Source organism: Symphodus melops, assembly GCF_947650265.1.
Source record: "Symphodus melops genome assembly, chromosome: 19".
NCBI classification, from domain to species: domain Eukaryota; kingdom Metazoa; phylum Chordata; class Actinopteri; order Labriformes; family Labridae; genus Symphodus; species Symphodus melops.
Window position 1 is genome coordinate 6,228,547 of NC_136709.1, and position 15,643 is coordinate 6,244,189.

A 15,643-nucleotide genomic window follows, 5' to 3' on the forward strand; every position below is an offset into this window, starting at 1 on the left:
AGCCCAAATGACTTATCGCAAAGTGAGAGCTGGTTAGAAAGACTCTCAGAAACATAAAGAACACAGTGTAGGTGTTTCAAGAGGTTCATGTTCGACACTTCCTTGCTTTTTAAATATGCTATTGTGTAAGTATAAGGGATCTGTTTAATTTAAAAAAAGATGACAGAAATAGACCAACCATAATGAATTTGTCCGCTGCTTGGCTTAAATATGGTGCGTTCTTATTCAAAAACTGTCTTGCGAGTGAAGGAGGTTGGAGGTATGCCGCTGGAGAAGAACAGAGGCTTTAAAAAAGCGGAGGTGTTGCAAAACAGAAGTTTATTTTGTTTTAAAGGGGATACTTTATGAAAACCTTGGCAGTACCTTTTTAACAGTTATTTGGATAACCTGAGTTTCTACCAACCCACAAAATTTAAAATAAATTAATACAGTCCTTTTGTTTGTGGTCTGCATAAGTCTTGGCCAACACAGAGAAAATGGCTGTTTCCAATTTTCTCTACTTGTGACATCACACTGGGATCTAGATTTTCAGACCTATGAAATCCACCCCCAGTCTAGAGAAAAACTTGTTTGCAGGTCCGCCATCTTGTTTCTGATAGCAAACGAGTAATGTCCACCGGAAAAAGTCTGAGGGTTTCATTGTATTTAAAGAGAATCGGAATTGAGCGTTCTGAGAGAGCTGGTTTATACAACCTCCGTGTTTCATTTAGACCACAGAGAACTGTTTGAAAAGTGTGAATAAGGAGGATAATACAGTATGTCCACCTTAATCCTGGTACATGACATCTACAGGATCAAAAAGCCGCACATTCTTTTTTTTAAATAGGTGTGGATACAATTGGACGATGTACTTTTTCCCCCCTGGAAAATCCATGGTGTCATATGTCAAATCATGGATTTAACCATAGACATAATATACGTAGAAGCCTTATAGACTGACACTGTCTATTGTGACGTGTAGCGTGGCCGCCATCTGACATGGGCCTCTGGTCCGCCCATTCTGCATTCATTTCTCTTAAAGAAGGTCTACCCCTCAATTACAATAATCATCATAACTGGTTTGTAACAAATAGCAGAAATGTAGTAATGATATAGGACATTTGACACATTAAAAAATGTATTTTCATGCAAAAAGACTTTCTATTTTGCTCTAACAAAGACATATGGTAGGCTATGGCTTATTGATCAACGTATTTTAGTGGCGAAACAAGTATGACTGTTGATTTGAATTTATTTCTTCCAGAAGACTCTCCCTCTCTGAAAGAAATTGTTTTGTGTATAGCACTGCAGAAGTGCAGACACATTATTTGTTACCTATAATATTAATTAATTAATAATTGTCTTAAGTATAACATGAAAAGTTTATATGTGAACATGTCTGAAAGGAGTTGCAGAAAGAAAGGGAGAGATGTTGACCAGAGCCATGATGTTCACAGCTGATTGGTTAAGGACGTTAAATCACAGCAAATAGAGGTGTGTGGTCGGTCACATCCAGAAATCTCACTTTAACTTTGTGATTTATAAATAAACATAAAATAAACAGGAGCTCAAGTTTGATCATACATGACTATAAAAACTTCAAGTAGGGTTGTAAAGAAAAGAAAACATGCTGTTAAATGTGTTTCTAAGTAAGATTAGTTACGATGACATAACATTATATATGGTTTTATATATGTGTGTGTATGTATGTATGTATGTATATACATACATATATATATATATATATATATATATATATATATCATACATACTGAAAGAAGATAAATAGTTGAGAGTTTTGTGTTGTGTATATGTGTGTGTGTATTGTTCATCTTACTTGTGAAAAATTATCTGACGGGATCTGTTATCAATACATCGGTTATTGCAATTAAAAGCTTCATAAAATACCAACTTAGTGACTCGCTCTCCATTGATTCCCATAGACTCTGGTGCTAGCGTAGAGCAAAGAGACCCATCCAATATGGCGGCGATGTTTCATGCGTTCCAGCATGTAATGAGGCGTCTACGTAAAACGTGTCTATGGATTTAACTCTGTTATGTCCTTTATCAGTCTCCTTGACTGAGCAAGCTAATAAATGACGAAAGATGTATTCATGGGGAGATTAGCCATCTGTTGTTTCGTCTTTACTGAAAGAAGATAAATAGTTGTGAGTTGTTGTGAGTTCAGTTCCATGTATGTCTAACCTGAGAGTGGGATCGCTAGAAATTTGATTTTAATTAATGAACATTCAGTTATCTAAAGAAAGACTTCACCTGATTAACCACCATCCACAGGATTCACTAAACCATGGATAATTGTTTTCAGGATGGTAAATGTGCTTGAAACAGAGAGCTGGTGAGGTGATCATTGATTATTGCCCGCTGGCATTAGCGAGGGTTAGCTTGCACATTTTGTAGATCTATTTATCTTTTTGCTTCGAGTTTGTATTTATTAATAAAGACAGACCAAAAACAGAACTTGAAGTTATAAGGAAGTCAACTGTTGCCACTTGTTATTTCTATGCTAAGGCATCATTCTCCAGAAAGCATGACTTGTGTTATATTTTGACTTTAGCAGGAGATGGATGGAAGAATTCTCAAGTAGATCCAAACACTTGCAGGTGAAACTGAATACCTGCAATAAGTCCTTTTTAATTGAGGAGGGCTGCAGTTTCCATACTTTGAAAGTGGACTAAAAAAGTGCATATGATGGGTATACTGACAGGCAAAACAGTTATAGTGAAGATGTTCCAAAAAGAGGTGAAAGAAGACAATTCAGAGTCACACATTTTTGACAGACAGACAGACAGATACTTTATTGATCCCGAGGAAATTCAGGGCATCCAGTAGCAGTATACAGACAGGCAGGACACAAGACATTAGTTACAATACACACCCGCTGTCCCCTCTCCCCTCTGTATACAATACAATAATCCCCCAAACAAGATTTAGCAGCCCCATGTGACTTAGAGTAAAGGTTAAACCTGTGCAACTGGAGGCTGACTCTGAGGTCAGCAGTGCAGATGAGGAGTGAGAAAAAAAGTGAAAAATGAGTCCAGGGTTCACCGTGTGCTTCTTCCCTGCCGTGACAGTGAAGTGTTGTACAGTCTTATGGCCAGGGGGACAAAAGAGTTCTTGAGCCTGTCCGTGGAGAACGACTGTGACAGCAGTCTGTCACTGAACATGCTCCTCTGCCTGGTGAAGGTGCTGTGCAGAGGGTGGTGTGTGTTGTCCATGATGGAGAGCATTTTGTCCAGAGACCTCTTCTCTACCACTGTCACCAGTGAGTCCAGCTCTGTACCCACCACAGAGCCGGCCCTCCTCACCAATCTGTCCAGGCGTGCTGCGTCCCTCTTCTTGCTGCTTCCTCCCCAGCACACCACAGCGTAGAAGAGGACGCTGGACACCACAGACTGGTAGAACATCTGCAGCAGCTTTTTGCAGATGTTGAAGGGCCCCAGCCTTCTCAGGAAGTACAGACGACTCTATCCCTTCCTGCAGGTAGTGTCCATGTCAGGCGACCAGTCCAGCTTGTCATCCAGCTGCAGCCCCAGATACCCGTAGGTCCTGACCACCTCCACGTCGACCCCCCCGATGGAAACAGGTTCTAGATGTGGTTTGTTCCTTCGGAAGTCCACCACCATCTCCTTGGTCTTGGAGGTGTTTAGCTGCAGATGGTTGTCACTGCACCATGTCACAAAGTCCTGTACTCCTCCTCCTGTCCATCCCTGACACAAGCAACTATCGCAGTATAGGAGTAGAGGAGGAAACATGGGTAGGCAGTGCTAAGTGTTCTTTTCGCCAAACATCTGCAAACCATTCATTGTTGAACCCCCCCCCCCCCCCCCAAAAAAAAAAAATAATAATAATAATAATAACAATGGAAGAGGCTGCATCTGTATAGCTAAATAGCAGATGAAGATTCCATATTTTCATTGCAGAACGTCATCCGGGTTTGCAGGAATTACGTCATTAATCTCCGACATAGGTGGCAAAATCAGCCTCACGGCTGAGGTGGAAGATGAAGTGGACTCAAGGGCCTGGATCCTGGAGTTTATGCTGGCAAGTGAGGACTGGCAAGTGATGCTGGCTAAAGCAGACAGAAATGGATTCTCTTAAGGATTGGTCAAGCTGGAACTGAGACACAAGCCTTCTTAGATGGCAGTCCCTCCAGGATTTCGCTGACTTTTTAGGGGATTGTTGCGGCCTAAAACACCTGATTTCGCGGCAGCTTTTCCAAAAAATTGCCATGCATGTTGCGATGTTTTCAGCTTTTTTTTGCAATTAAATTGTGGCAGGAAGCAAAAATTGCAAAATATATTTTTTTCATCTCAATTACTTACGTGATTGAGTGACATTTTCAGCTGAGCACATACGTGCGTGCGCACGCACACACACGCTCCGTGTCTGCTGCGTTAAAAAACGATCAAAAATATTAAACATGTAAAAAGTGACAGAGCAGTGTCAGCTACACAGCAGCACTTTGTCAACAAATTGTTGTCATGGAGCCAGGACGGACCTGCAGTGCTTTTCTTTTAAGTGCACAAACGCTTCATGCTCACTCTCCTGACTGAATATAAACAGGGAAGTGAGTTTGGTCCATGGTCACTAAACTTTGGTGACGTATAGCTCGCCGTTTTCGCAGGGGACTACTCTGATTGTTGAAAGTTGCAGGGAACATTATTGTGATTGTTCAAATTTGCAGAAAAGTTGTGGTGATTGGACAAAATTGCAAGGTGGCCCAGAAATCGCGGGGATTGGTTGAATTTGCGTGAATTGTTGCGATCGCAACATCGCGACTTCCTGGAGGGACTGAGATGCCGTTCGGAGCGGCGACCGGAGCTATGAAGGCAGCAGAGTTGCGGGAGCAGTGCTTCCTCTTTGAGGTGGCTTTCCTGGTGGTAGAGGCAGAAAGATCTGAAGGTTCGATTTGAACATTTTCCATCAGCAAATCAAAAAGCTCTCCATGAGAGGCTTAATGGAAATGTAATTCAGCAGATGAATAAGGCTTCAAGAAGCCTGGGTACTGGCCACTCATTAATGCTTGGGATAGCTGCACTTCTACCTGCCAAACAACAGTCTGTCTCTGAGACACGGTCGACCTGCCATGGATCATCATCTCAGAATTCAGACAACCTGAAGAAGCCTCATTGAGCCCTCAGCTGGCCCAGATTTGAAAACAGACACATTTAAGTACCTCAGCTCATTTAAGGTGTACTGAGGCCAAGTGGAAAACTGTCTTGCAGTCTGATAGTCAAATTTGACATTCTGTGTTAGAAAAGGAAAATCATAGGATAATCTGCACATTTGTCAAGCATAGGCACCAAAGGCTGAACCAGTTACACAGGTTCTGGAATAACATGCTGTCAAATTTACTTTTAGAGGAGGTCTTGCATATTTCGTCACACGATGCTAAACCATATTTTGCGTCCTAACCAACAACAACGTGTTCTGTTGTAAAAGAGTCCAGTTGATAGCCTTGCCTTCCTGCAATCCGGACCTGACACCCATTGAAAATATTTTGGGATAAAAAAGACAAAAGAGACTGAACTCTTTAACCGATGTCCTACATGATGCAAAAAAAAATAAAAGGCCTAAATTAGGCAACTCAGGTTGCTGCCTGAAGGTTTTTAAAAGATAAGGTGATGCAATAAAGAGGTCAGAATGATTCTGTTCCAACCTTTTTTTAAATGTTTTTTTTTTTTTTTCATGTTTAAATTGGTCAAATAATATGCAGCTCAGCTAAATGTTTTGGTAATGATCATGTAACGATAATGGTAAGGTAATGATTTGTCTATTTTTTTCTAAATTTGACACCGAGTCCTTCCTTTTTTGGCTGAGATTATTTCACACCTACATTTGACCAAATGATGGAAGGTTTCCTGTGACTGAGTTTCCCCATATGATTCTGGGAAACGTGCTACACGTACTGTATACTTCAGTGGAGCATAGGAAAAACTTAGGGATCTGCTTAGAACTATTCTTTCTTCAATTTGGCCCTGCAAATTGTTACTATGGTCCTCCAGGATGCAATTAAACCACAAAGCCACAATTAAAATGCATATGCTTTTGTGACACAATTCAATATCAGAAACAGTTATGCTTTTTTATATCTACCGTCCAGTGAGGCTCATTTCAGGAAATAAGCAGAACACCAAAGGACATTTATTGCCCTCATTAAAACACCTCCTATTGTTGTGTAGTACCCCGTTGTGGCCTGTCCAAGCCATTGTTTATTTACATGGACATCAAGCTAATTAATCCTGAGCCAATTTTAAGCTTTTGTTTTTGTTTTGACACATTATTAGCAAACATCACAATATTAGCAAATACAGCGTAACACTTAATCTACAAGCTGTGTTGTTCCAGAGGGGGACACTCATCTTACTCTGTCCAGAGGAGGCATTTTCTCTCCCAAATCCTGAGGGTCAGGAGGGTTTGAATTGTGAAATTGCAAAGAGTTGATAATAAATTACACGTCCAGTTATAAGGCAAGCAGGGCAGCTGTGGATCAGCGTGTGGTAGAGTATGGGGTTTGAACCAGAAAGTCTGGGGGCTGATTTTAAGTTTGTTCAGTGGGACACTGAACCACATGCTGTGTTTGGGTAAGGGGTTATGGTGAGTTAGCAGTGGGTCCTGAGTGTTGTACAAGTAGCACATGTTTGTCTGGCTCAGTTCGTATTTGTGTAGGTGGCTGCGAGCTACAAACGAGAGAATGGAAGTGTGTGTGTTCGGTTAGGGATCGGAGCAGTGTCAGAGCAGAAACAAGCTGGACTTTGCGCGTCTGTTCACTGCCTGCAGATACTGCTCTGTAAATGTGACGGAAGTTAGCCCCGAACTTTAGAGCTACAACTTTAGCCCTGGAGCGGAGCACTAAGTCTCCTCTGTGCGCTCTGAGCATGGTCAGAACTCTAAAGCAGGAAAGGTAAACATTGGGTTAGACCTGTTAAGAACCACAGCTTAGCCGACCTGACTGAACCGGCTGGTTCACACATACTTGCACCCCCTTTACTTGTCGTTTAATTTGAAGCATCTAAATAATGTCATCAGATATTTATTCGTACAACAAAGTCTACTTGGATATGGCAGGATTAATGTAAGTAGTCTCAGCAGATACAAACATTCACTGTGGAGACAGTGCCAGAGGACTGGATGAGAGAGGAAAGTTAGCCAATTGTATGTTGTACCAGCTGTGTGTGTGTGTGTTTGTGCGTCTCTGGCTGGTGAGACGTCTCCCCGGGTTTTACAGCCTTTTGCCAAGGACAAGTGGGGGTTCTATGATGCCATGTTTGTCTCTTTTTAAACACACACAGACGGATCAAATGAAAGACAAGCGAGCACACAGAGCATCACTTTCAGCATTTCTGGCACAGAAGGAACGCGTGGGAGCATCACTGATCAAACACACTCATGAACACAGAGCGCACAGAGCAGAAGGGGAGGGGGAGAGGAGAGTGCAGAAGACCGATAGACACTGATACATCTCATCGGGATATGGTTTGAGCAGACGGAGAAACAACTTCAGAAAATGAAAACGGGAAAGAGAAGCTTAGCCATAACCTTTTCAAAATGTTACTCAAATTAATAAACCCAGTATATTGGCAATATTGGCAAAAGATCTATAATTGACAGATTCCACATTTTCTGTCTACGCTGCGCATTCCAGAGCGGATGCTGCATATAAAAACACTTACTGCTCAACAGTTCACCGACATGTGCCAGAACAGGAAGTCTGATCTGCTTCATTTGCCTTTACTTCTTTTTCAGCAGAGCCAACAGCAAGTTCCCATCGAGCTGAGCAAAGCAGATCGCTGCAAACGAGAAGTCAAGCAAAGGAATCCAAAAAGCACCTTCTGATCGGATATCCTATCACTTCATCAGTGTTCCATCAACATTTCTTTTTCAGATGCTTCTGTCTAAAGCAACATATATCAGAGAGTAAGTATAACACAATCAAGGATCCAGAGAGGCAGAGACGTTGGTAAGGTCAAAAACAGGTTGTAAAAGGCAGTGCACAGAGGCAGTAAAGTCAGTTTTGTAGTAAAGTTAATGTATTATTATTATCAACAACTGCTCTAGAGAGTTCTAATCGGCCTCACAACCATCCCAAATATCGTCATCGTCAACATCATTATGTGTGCAAGTGTTCATTAAAGAGCTGGGTCTTAAACGCACAAAGGGACTCTGCAGTTCCTCAACCTTTAGAGGCTTGGGATAGAAACTGATTTTAGTTCTACTCAGCAGACTTGACATTTTCACCCATGATTTATGGGTTCCTTCATTGTCTTAATTTTTAACTTTTCATTTTTTTACCCGTTTAGTTTCTGCATGAAGCCTTGTGTGTAAAGGACTGGAAGTGTGCTTTAGCTGAATAAATTGAAAGGAGAGAGACCAGCCACACTCGTCCAGAAACAAAATACGAGCAGAACTATGATAAAGTTTTCATGATTTCAAAAGGAGGTGTTGTGATATTCTGCATGCTCAGGAATACCATGATTAACAGGATCGTCCAGTTAATGTTGAAAAACATTAGCTCTACCTTTTAAGTGGAAAAACTGATGTCAGGAACTCCCAGGACTGGGAGAAAGTGATAACAACAGGATGTTGATTAACAATCTTTCCTACTTTCAGTCAAAGACCAAACCAAGTTATTTATGCTTTGAAAGCTCTCCCCATTCCGAACTTTGGACAACCTCTACCAATCTTCAAAAAAAAAAAAACAACCAGATACGCTTTGGTCCAGCAGACTGACTGTCTCTATCTTTCTTTATGACAGTTAGGAGTTCGAGAGTTCCACCTAACCCTGTTGATGTCTTCAGGACTTCCCGGAAAACAGAATAATTAAACCATTATCTGACTATATGATAAATGTGTATGTTCGAGTAAGAGTACATGTCTAAGATATAAAACCATGCCTGTTGTTTGTCTAACTGTTCAAAGGAGAACAAAACTGAACTTTTCCCCTCCAACTGATCCTCTGCTGTCATAAAGCCATAAAACTAGACTGATCATCTGGGAGTGATTAAGAAGGACCTACAGTCACTGCCCAGGACTTTGAAAAACTCCAATGTTGAAATCTCTATTAAAGAAAGGCAGATGCATCTTTTCATATAGATGTTTGAAAATGTCATTTAGAAGCTAGAAACGTGATTCTTTCCAGATAAAATTCCGATCTGTAATAAAGAAATTACGCTTAAGTCAGTTTTAATAGGAATTGGACGTGGAACAACATTGCCATCAAATGGACAAAAATCCTCATGGGATGTGTAAGCTGTGTAATGATGTAATTGTACTCTCATAATTATAGGTTGTGTTACTTAGTTACAGAAGATGATATTTAAAGATACTAAGTCTTCACATGTGATTAATCTGCGTTGTTAAAGGTTTTCATATATAAATATTATTTTTCTCAACTTCAGGATGAAATGTATCGACCGATGGTAACCACTCCTTTAAACCTGATATAATAACCTAAAATATATGATGTAACCCTACATTGATGTGAATCTGAAAACAATCTGAAAAGGAATCTAAAACTCTTTAAGTTGAGACAGCGCCTATACATTCAGGAGGAGCGCCTGGAACTCCCCTTTTTCTGACCTGATAAAAACCCTGAACAGAAGTGATACCGGTGCTTGGGCTTGTGCTGTGCTTTTGGCTTGTTGCTTGTTGATTTTTTTTTTTAGCTCTTAAAGGGGCTGACTCTGTTCCATCGAGTCTAGCCAGGCCCAGCAGTTAGATCCCCTGCTGCAATTTTTTCTGGAAGACGAACTCGTCTTGTCATCTAATTTTTAACTTTTCCTGCAAGGCAAAGTTTACTTTAATTTTTAAAACTTTTACCGTAGGAACGATTCCTACTGAATTAATTTTAATTGCAACTTTTTACGCGTACATCTTTGGATTTTAATCTTTTCTTGCGCAAGCAAGGCCTTTTCAAACTTTTCTTCGGCTCACCGCATGTTTGAACTACAATTTCCAGAACTGGATTAAAATCGAGATGGCCATGAGATTAATATTAAGAAGGAAATTGGACTTTCAATGACTTTCAAACAAATTTATTTTTGTTTATATTCACTCGGGACGCTGAGACGACGCGAGCCAAATCACCATCCAGAATTCTCACCTTAAGCTCCAGACTCGACCTCCTATCTGGCTTACTATGGTGGCTGATGGACTTGCTGAAAACGGTTTATTGATCCAGCAAAGAGAACAAGAGTACCTGTGCAAGATCCCTGAAGGAGGTTGGGAAGGTCTTCAAAAGTAAGATTTGCTCTAAGCTGGTGTTGAGAGAAATAATATTGGTCGTGTCTTCATAAGTAATCCGAGTCCAAATTAAATCCCAGATTCTGTAATCTATTTATTCGTTTGCCATCTAAAATACTTCAAACAATATTGCGTTGTATCTCGTTACTAAACGTATAATTTCACCATACGAATCAAGTTATATATATAGTGTTCGAGTTATAACATTCCATGCTCACAATACATCAGTATTGCATTTCCCTGCCATAACAATATATTATTTTTATTTTGTTTTATATTTGTTTTGTTTTATTTAATTTTTATCATTTATTAAACTTAACATAAAATTCAGTACTGTGTTCCGTGTCTCTCTTGATAAGAAACTGCTCTAGAATTCACACTTATGATATGAGATTGATTTAATTAATAACTAATTAATTATTAATAATTAATATAGTTATTCCTGGTAAGCCAGGTGGTGCCCTATCAACGAGAAATTTATTAGACTTTTACATATTTCTGAAGCATCCTATGTGAGGCCAGGAAATATTGTCTAATCAATTAAAATACGCAACAGAGGCAAGTCACAAGTTGCTACAGATAAAGCTAGAACATCTACATGGATCAGTACGTATGTAGAATTTACTGCACAAACCTTGAGGTTACATACAGCATGTCTTTTAAAAATCCCAGCATGAGTATGAGCATGAGGAACAGAGATAAAACATCAGCAAAGCAACAGAGGGCATGTCAGAGGAATGCTAACAGTTAAAATGTGGCAGTAATCATAAAAGAAATACCAAGTTAGTATAAAAAGCAGATATTAAAGTGAGTCAGGAGCAATTTTCTTACAGTTTTTCACAATTGCTGAAAATTGAAATCTCATTCTCTGAATGAACTGGGTCAGCAGCCTGAATCCATTTATTTAATGAATCATTCTTTTGGAAAAAACCTCACACAGTTTCATCTAGATACGCACAATTACTCTTAATTATAAAACTCTAAGCTCATTATCAGGTGGAACATTTTACACACAATGACTCACAATTGAAAACAAAACGTTATCTGAGTTATGAATTTATTTTGAAAAAAAAAAGAAGACAAACACAGTAAGACACACTGTCTATCTGCAATTCCAAGATGTAATAACATACTCTATTATTTTACAGTGTAAGCCATCATAAAAAAACAAAAAAAACAAGACAGTAATTGTAATAGTGTATCTTGTGTTCATGTCAATTAATATTAGGTAAGGAGAACAAAGAGATTTTGTTTCCCTATGGCAATTGTGTTAATATTCACAGCATTAAATGAATATGCAAATACGTACTGTAGTGTTATTTTTACACTTAGAATACGTTATTACGATAAAAAGAGTTTTTTAAATTTAGCACAGTAATGTGCAGCTGGCACTGGACAAATCTATATATATTGTATAAAGTTGAAATTTAATGCTTGCTTATGAATTTTATGTAAAACATTTTGTTTTGTGTGTGCAGTCTTGACAAACAGGGCCTTGGTTTGAAGAACTGTTTTTACAATGTGGATAACCTTTAACCTTTAATGTCTCTCTGGCTGCAGCTCCAGCTAGTGGTAGGTGGCTGTATTTCAGTTTCAGCTTAGTTTTTGACCAGCCTCGAGGGGACGACATAAAAAGATAACCAAATGTTAGTTCTGGTGCCGACTAGCGAAGGTGTCGACATATCACAGATAATTCTACTAAACACACATCGTGATTGTGTGTGTCCTGATTGTTCTGATTCCAGCAGTAACACGAATGAGATAGGATGGTCTGATTGTAAATCCATCAATGACGTTTGAATATTTTTCTGCTATTTTAAGTGTTGTTTTGACCTGGCCATCTTGGACACAATGGATGTGTGCAGATAAGCCCACATTTGATCTCCAAACTCTCTGACCGTAACATAGCATAGAAAAAGTTGAGTAAGCATAGATTCACTGAGCTCAATAGAATCTGCACACATCTTGTCGATGTATTGCAAGTGATGCAGGGTGGATCCTTTTTGAACACATTCACAGAACAATACCCACTGATCATGAGATTAAAATGTGAAAGAGAAACAAAGATAAAGAAAAGAAGGGACTACATCCGAGACGATGGAGAACTCCAAGATTAAAAAGATGAAATTAATTAGCGTCCCTACAATGATATAACTTGAAACAGTTGTGGCTAATAGATGCTCATTTATTAACCAAAGAGCTGAGGGGTGGAGATTTTAATTACATAGCTTTCTTTTCTCCATGCTTTCTTTGTTCTTCTTTTTATTCATATCTTTTTTTTCATTGTTTAAATCCATTTTCAGATCTTTTTATTGGTTCTTCATCCTCTCCTCCTCTTTCCTGTGTTCTTCACACGTTCATGGACAGCTTAAGCTCAGCATGAGCTCGGCTCATTCAGTGCTAATTATTCATCATCGCAGCGTTCAAACAGAGACTTATCTCCTTGCGTTTCAATTTGTGTTTGGATTTTAATTTCTTTTTGAAAATCAACAAATGATCCACTCTCTCACTTTTTCTGTTGTATTCACCATTCCCTGGTGCTTAACTTGTATTAAAAAATAATGCCTATGCATCAGAACTTAACCACCATTGTTTCATACAGTGTTATCTGTAGCCTATGTTCCGGCCTTTCTCTGATCAACTGTGCACTTTTTATTTATCTGTAAAAAAAACAACAACATTAAAAAAAAAACCCATCAAATTGTTAAAAACTGAGGCAACTGCCACTTTATATTTTTATGCATTTGTTTAGTTTGTTTTTACATTTCATACCTTTAGTAGTTGTGCTTTTGGTTTTAGAGCTAAAATAAAGACGCCCAACCTGAAAAAGTAATTAGGAATTTAACTGAAGCTACACAATCAATGTGAATGGCTGTATAGAGCTTAACAGATTTCTCGTCTTGTTGCAGTTACTAAACTTTGATTTCACAATCAATGTTGGTTGAAGGGGTTAATGCCTGAGTCAGAAGCATTTTCCGTTCAAGCTTAATTCAAAACTCTTAACTCACTTAACTTACTGTTCCGCAAGCTACAACACACTAGCACGAGCTAGCCACCTGTGTTTGGCACCTGCCTATCCAACAGAAAGTGGGTAAAAGCCAGACAAAGGATCGCCCTCTTTGTGGAACAAGTTTTATCCATGAGGTGTTTTGCCACCAATAAAATTACGTTATCTCTTCTTTGCGGCTACATCCACATCACTTGAAATGCATCCAATCACTGAATTGTATCCACTCCTAAACTCACTTACTCTTGGTTTTGTGAGATATCATATAATCCGGAAACGTCTTGAGAAAACCAAAACATGAAACATCCAGGCCCTGCAGTAACCACCACACAGACCCATAAGTGATGGTTTAACTGGATTACTTTTGTATGTCTTTTATTATTGTTTTAAGAAAAATGTTACTGACTTCATCTTTGAGCAAACGGTTACTATTCAACAATAACAGCTACGTAGATGGTATGATTATGTATCCCTAGAAAGTACTGATAAAAATATAGGCTTTACAATAACGTGAGAAGCTTTGTCTTTGAATGAGTTGACAGTCCATCTGTCAAATGAAATCTTCATCTCTATCCTGTCTCACTTCAACTGAGATCCCCTCCCCATGTCACCCATCCCTGCAGATCCAGCCATCCATCATTGTCAATCATCAACACCTCACTGTAATGCAGGTTTGTTAAGAGTACCAGACGCAGTCACTCCATCAATGTCAGTCATCTAGACTGTGGTATACTGTACATTGAGACAAACATTCAATTTCAGGAAAAAGAAGAACTAGTCCATCAAATACAACAACAGTGAAGATACAAATAAAGTGATGGACATTAAAGGGTTATGCGTGAAATCTTAGGTACAAATAGTTGTTTATTATAAATGACTGAAGTGACTACACTATCCTCTTTATCTCTTCCCATCCAAAGGATACCTTGCCTCGTTTTGACAGTTGATCATTTCTAGTTGTGAGCATACTTGAGAGGCAAAAAAAAAAAGCAGAACTGTAATAAAAGTCAACAAGTCAACAATCATTTTTAAGCAAATTAGATGGGATTTTTTTAAAGACTGATCACAAAAAAATATCTGTAGTCCACTGTCAATCTGCACATGGTTTCTGGCTACTTGTTCCATTAATACCGAGTCTGAGTAATCCTCCATGCCAACTCTCAGATACAAAGATACAAAGACGAAAAAACATTCCTCACTTACTGGTAGATATACACTAAGACAGAGCTGATTGTTTGATTCAGGAACTGATTTAAACTACCATACTGCTACTCTGTAAACTGTAGGACAAACCAGAATGTTTACACAAAGGAGGACTGACTCAGTTGGCAAAGTTTCCCTGGGCAAGACAATTAGCCTCAAGTTTGTCCCACTACTTGGGTGGCTGTGGAAAAATGGGTTTAGTTTCATCTGAAACTAAACCCATTTCATCACTATATATCACTATATATAGCAGCCTCTGTCATTAGTGTGTGAATGGGTAGCAGTGACTTGTAGTGTAAAAGCACTAAACAAGCTCAAGTCCACGTACCACTGACAAAAAATGAGTAGGGGTTTTACAGAAGGACCTCCTGAGGTGCAGTCATTGGTGTAGAGTTGTTTTATAAACTTAATTATTAGCTAATTCTGCCAACTGTTGTAGTACAATAGTAATAATACTAATAGCTTTTTATATGTAATAATATTGTTTTCAATTTACCATTTAGAGTATTAGATTTAGTTCTGGCAGTGCTGGGTCATTGGTAGAGAAGGACTGTTTGAGTGTTGATGTAAGTTTCAAATATAAAGTGGGAATGGAACAGAACTCCTGCATTCTTGCTGTGGGCTTTATCTATATTGCCATATAGACACCAATCCCCATGTTCTATTATTCTGTAATCTTTAAAACTTAAAATCTAATCTATTTATGCAATTTCCAAACAAGAGATTATGTTTATTTCAAAATTTGCTGACCTTTAGTTTCAACTTTATTTTTGTAGAAGAAGAAGAAGTGTTTCTCGTGAGGGGAAATTTAGTCTTACACGGACAAACACAGGCTGAAATACACATACATCCTATGGATATTAGAATAGGCCTCTTTCTACTTATACTCTGTGCTTACTGCAATAATGTATTGCTGAATAAAGGTTTGATCACCAAATACAAAGGAATGATTAGATATCCATTGTATGAATGATTGTTGCTCACATTTATATTATATCAGTTATTATATCATGTTTTACTCAAGTGTTTTAATCTAATTGTTTGAGATTTTAGTTCAGAGGTTAAAGGTATTCTGTGAAGAGGGCTTGCAGAAGTGAGTGCACATTCCAACATGTGTTTTTGGCCCTTTAAACTGAATCACTCACCAAATCAAACATAGGTTTAGTTTAAGGCCCTGAACAGTTAATTACT